Source organism: Aquila chrysaetos, chromosome 4 (genome assembly GCF_900496995.4).
Source record: "Aquila chrysaetos chrysaetos chromosome 4, bAquChr1.4, whole genome shotgun sequence".
Lineage (NCBI taxonomy): Eukaryota > Metazoa > Chordata > Aves > Accipitriformes > Accipitridae > Aquila > Aquila chrysaetos.
In genome coordinates, this window is record NC_044007.1 from 31,832,050 (window position 1) to 31,837,252 (window position 5,203).

The 5,203-nt window shown below is 42.2% G+C and overlaps 1 long non-coding RNA gene across 1 annotated transcript; it reads right to left on the minus strand.

Moving 5' to 3' along the window:
• Nucleotides 1–2,776: 2,776 nt before the first annotated feature.
• Nucleotides 2,777–4,917, minus strand: LOC115340542. Its single transcript, XR_003923087.2, has 3 exons — nt 4,732–4,917; nt 3,411–3,566; nt 2,777–2,947 (listed from the first exon to the last, which is right to left on the minus strand). It is a non-coding gene; the product is annotated as an uncharacterized LOC115340542 (long non-coding RNA).
• Between the last annotated feature and the right edge of the window lie 286 nt (nt 4,918–5,203).

The window sequence follows — 5,203 nt, forward strand, 5'->3', positions numbered from 1 at the left end:
ATGTGGAGAAAATCTCATATGTGAGACACGTTTTCTTACTGAATTGCTGCCCTATGCAGATACACATTGTCTCCTGTTTGATACCTCGATTAGAGATGGATGCAAGAGCAACAGCGATAACATTTACACATATTTAGCCACATGTTCAGAGCTCTGTAAGACAACTTCTATATTCTAACCTAAAGCCAGTAAAGCTACATTAACTGGTTGGATGTTTCTCGCAGGTGCTGCATCCACCAGCTGATGGTGTGACTGTACATGTAAAATCCCTCCCATAACACACAAAACCCCTTTGTCTGATGCTATTCATTCTGGTAACCATTCCCGGTCAACCAGACAGGTGTCAATCAAACTAATGCCTCTCAACACAAAGCCAATCTGTCTATGGTTGCAGGGTTTGAGCCAATTTAATTTAATTTATTAGAGTTGAAAGGAACCTTTGCCTCTGTGACAATGGGTGAGACAGTTTGTAATGATTCTCATTTAATTGATGAATGTAGACTTGGCACTTGACAATTAACCAGACGCATTAAGACACTAGGGGTGAAATCCCGAGAGGATTTCACAAGCATCTACATGCTTCTAAGGTTTACTTTCCTATAGCAAATTCATCTGCAGCCTTTCTCTGTTGGGCAAAGCTGGAGCCGTTCAGCTGTGTCTCACAGAAGCTGACATCCTCCACTCAGAGAAATAATCTTGCTGTGAAGGAGAAGGACCCAAGTCCCATCTCTGCTTTCAGTGTGAGACTGTGCTCCAAATATACAGCCTAATGGCAATTCTGTAATCCTACGTAGTCCTCCACTACATAGACCTTTTGCAATATATGTACCTATGCACAAATGAGGAACATTTAAGTACGCATTAGCCACAAAAAGCCTACAATAAATTAATCATCCTACACAAGGCTGTTTCAAAGGAGAAATGTTACTCTCTGGAAACACTTCTCTGTCCTACATGTTTTCCTAGTGCTGAAACTTAATTTGTTTCTATAGTTTGTCCTTTATGGTTGCCTGATTTACCAACCCGCTTTGATTAGCTTTTCAGTGTTAATTAATACACATTTTCAACCCTTCTAATCACAGATTGCTCAAGGGTGGTTATTCTAGAGTCACAGATTTTAAGTCTGGGGTGCATCATTGTAGGCTTCAACATAACTCCCTAGGGTTTTACCCTTTACCCCAGGAACGCAGTGCCGAATGCCTCTGCTGACTGAATGAGGGCATTTTTTAAAGAAGGAAATCTAATCCTGATTTAAAGATTTAATGTGAGAGAGAAGCTAACCACATCCTGTCATAAGCTGTTTCACTGGTCAAGATCTACATTTTATTTTTAGCTCAAACTTACCCAGTTCCAGCTTCTACCCACTGAATCTTTGTTAGGACTTTTGTTTTCTGAACTGTGTTATTTATAGCCTGTGACAGATCACTTCAGAAATCTCCTCACTTACAAGCTAATTAGATTTTTTTATAGATATTTCTCTCTCTCACCAGAAGGAAAGCCCTGGAGAACAGCTTTGGTCCTCTTGCTCATGCCTCTGCCTCTCAGCAGAGTCTCCTGATCTGCACAGAAGCTGCTCCTCACCAGCACAGCCTCCTCCTCACCAGAACAAAACCTTTCAAGGCCATCAGACCATCACTGCCCTCACCACTGCCCGCTCTGCTGATCGCCCCAACAGTATCAGCAACGGCGCTGGTTGCTGCTGCCATTTTCCCATACCCTTTCTGACGTGCAGCCTTCAAAGCCTGGATGTTATCTGAGTAATGGGTCTGTCACTGCCATGTTTCTTCCTGTCCATGTCCTGCTTCTTCAAGCCCCCTGTTAGTCCTCTGAAGCCACCTGTCCCACCAGGAGCTCGTGTTCACCCATCACCTAGGAGGCCACCTAAATCCTTTGCACAATCCCTGATGTCCCCCCATGAGTCACCATCTTAGGCAACCTATAGTTACCTGGATGTTTCTATTTTTATTTTTAGTTATTACATGTAATTTGTCTTTTTTTCATCACATTAGTCCAAGGGTTTATAATTCAGTGGGAACTGTTCTGAGAGCACCTCCATGCAATAGTACGTAAGCTTGGTTAGCACGTTTGTCCCTGCTCTGTCCTCTGCTGTCTGCTCTGTCCAAAAGGGCTTTAATATTGTTTTAAAAAGAGTTTACATGTTACATTATGTAACATTACGTTTACATTCATTCTGACGTACTTCAGATTTGCTCTCACTCTTTCCCTCCTTTTCCCTACCCATCTCTCTGCCTGCAGCCTACGCTTTCTGCCTGCCAGCTTTAAAGAGATTTCAGAATTTTAAAAATAGCTATTTAAAAGCAACAAACCAAGGCTGAAATGAAATACAGCAGAAGTTAGAATATGCCAGGGCTTTCCCGCAGTGTTTTAACAGTGTCTTTGAGTAGCTGCATAAACCTAAATCTATACATTTCATTAGTTGAACCATCACTCTGAGAGGTCTGTCCTTTATCTGAGTATAGCTAATTGCAGATTTACTTTGGGAAGAGGAATTCCAGATATTATTTAATTTAAACTAAGTTTTATTACCTACTCTTCTGTTTCCATGAAATCTTACTGTCCCATCCCAAGAGTTTACAGGCTAAATCTGGATTTAGATGCCTCTGTTCAAACAAACGAACTGAACAGATTTTGCCCCATGGTATTTAATGAGAAAGAAAATGTCATGAGGCCTTTCCCTTTAGAAATAATCAGTTGAGAAGAGATTAGTGAAGATATATTTATGTTCAGACTGTCCCCTGCAGCGAGGTTAGGGGGTACATTCATCATATACATCAGGATTAACTCAGTTTCTGCTGTAGCACTGCAGTTCTCTTCAAGATGTATAGCCACTGACCTAGTTTTCAGGTGGCTTGGTGAAAGTCACTCCAAGTCCTTCTGGCATTTCAGCACCATAAAACTGTATGTTTTACTGGGATATAGCATCTTCCTGAAATGGCAAATGATACAAAGGTGAGTCACAAAATGGAATTTGGAACCTTAATGTTGGGAAAACGACAACAGTTTTTGTAACGAGCACACCCAAGGAGCGAGCTGACATGGAAGGCCCCTACTAAAATGCCCTATGGGAATTGCTCTCAAAGAGCAGTCTCTGCATCCCCAGAGATGTTATATTCTTTGATGACCACCTTCTTCTGCTCTTCTTTTTGTAAGAAAGTTACTGGAAGACTGGGGGTTTTCCTCCCCCTTTATTTTACTTTCTTCATGCAAAATAGCAGCTTTACTAAAACCAGGCTTATGTGTATGTAGAATTACGCCAGCTACATGCTGCACAGCACAGTCTATTTCAGTTGAATATACTAATTCTGGAGGTTAAAATACCACCAGCTTTCTCCATAGCCTGTGCTCCCAGCTAAGGCAGTTTCTCGGGAAGGCAGTGTCGGAATATTTACCAGCCCGAGAGGGAGGTGGTGAAAGCCCAGGACAGGCGTGTTCGGCACCTTCCGCCGCTGTTCGCATTCACGCTCCTCGAGCTGTGCACGCGATAGACAAAAGCTGTCAAATGAGGTGGTATAGAGCAACAAGCCTGGAGAGATGGACTTTTCACCCTAAAACAGAGACAAAGGAATACCTGACTCCGATGCCAGCAGACAGAGACGTGTGAGCTTATGCAGAGCAAATCCTTAATCACTCTCTTAAACATAAGAAAGACTTCTCATAAATTAAACCCAACCAGATTATTATCTTAAGCTCTTTAAGGATTTGCTTCTGGTTTTATAATATCAGCCTCAGTGAAAAGTGGAGCAACATCTTCTGTAGCTGCGTTACGAACTCCTGAAGTATATTATTTTATAACAGAAGCTCAGACAGACATTGTAACTGCTGTATCACTACTACTATAATGGTAAAATGATCTCCTGCATTGCTTTAGTCCTTTTGAGGTTTTGGTGAGGTTATTAGAGAGCATGTTTCTGCTTCCCTGCACCGGCTGTACAAGGGCTGCCCCAGAAAAGAGGGCACGAACGTAACACCCAGGCAGTTCAAAATCCACATTGATTTGTCTTGCCCAGTAATTACATTAATGTCTCTGTGGTACAGTTACATAGTATAGCCAGTGGGGAAGGGAAGAAAAAGCATCTGGTGAAGAAAAAAAGGACACAAGTCAGCAAATTAGCTGTTACACTGTAGCTTGAAGGATATGTAGGGAATTGCATATTGTTTCTTCATCAACTCTTCAGATCTGGTCACCAGTTCAAGGAATTGAGAACAATGTTTAAAGTAATCTGCATTTTTATAAATACTGCTGGGTGATAATTGATATAAATGCTATGACAGGTCAAAAAGTGATGGCACCAGCACAGCACTGAATGAGGGAACTGAGTGTTTCTGCACTGCCATGGCTTGCTGCAGCCAGAAGGAAAGCCTCTGTCTGTGTGTCCCCGTTGCTGTGCTTAGGACCACCAAATATGTGAAGGAAGGAAGGAAGGATTTCTGCCCGTGGCCCTGCACACACACCCCCTCCCGCATCATTCCGAGGCCCTGTCCAGGCTAATGTTGCGTGGGAATTCATCCGCTGGCATAGGAGAGGTGTTAGACAGACAAGGCACAGGGGGACAACCATGGCAGATGCCAGCCAGATCACCTGGTTTTATGAGCAGGGACAATTTTCCTTCTACTACCCTACCATACAAGTTAGAGAGGGTGAGATCAGCTTTTACTGGAGTTGAAAGACCCACCTGACACCCCACAGAAGTATCCCAGAGGATAACTCACCATGGAGCATGCAAGGTCGTAAAGGCAGGAATAGGCTATGCAGCCTACAGCTTGTAAGACCTGGAAGAAAACAGTGTCTGAAGATGTCAAAAAAGGATTTGCATCCCAGGATTGTTCCAGCCAACACAGGACAACTGACCCACCTCTAACAGGTTCCTTGGAAGCAAGCTAATGCTTCCAACCAAGGTATTAGTTTGGCTTATTTTCTTTTATACTTGCCTTGTTAAAAGAAAAAAAAAAAAAGAAAGTAGCAGACATTTTTGAGAGTGAATGTTGCATAGTGATATACGGTCGTATCTGCCAGTAGTTTAAAAAGACTTCAGAAAACTGAGGATTAAATGTCTTTCCTAACATTAACACTATACTAAATCAAAAGATTTACTCTCCCTGAATTTGAAATAGATTTAGCTATATAACTGAGCAGATAGCCTTTGAAACAGAAAGGCCTTTTTATCAAAAAGGAAATAGTTTG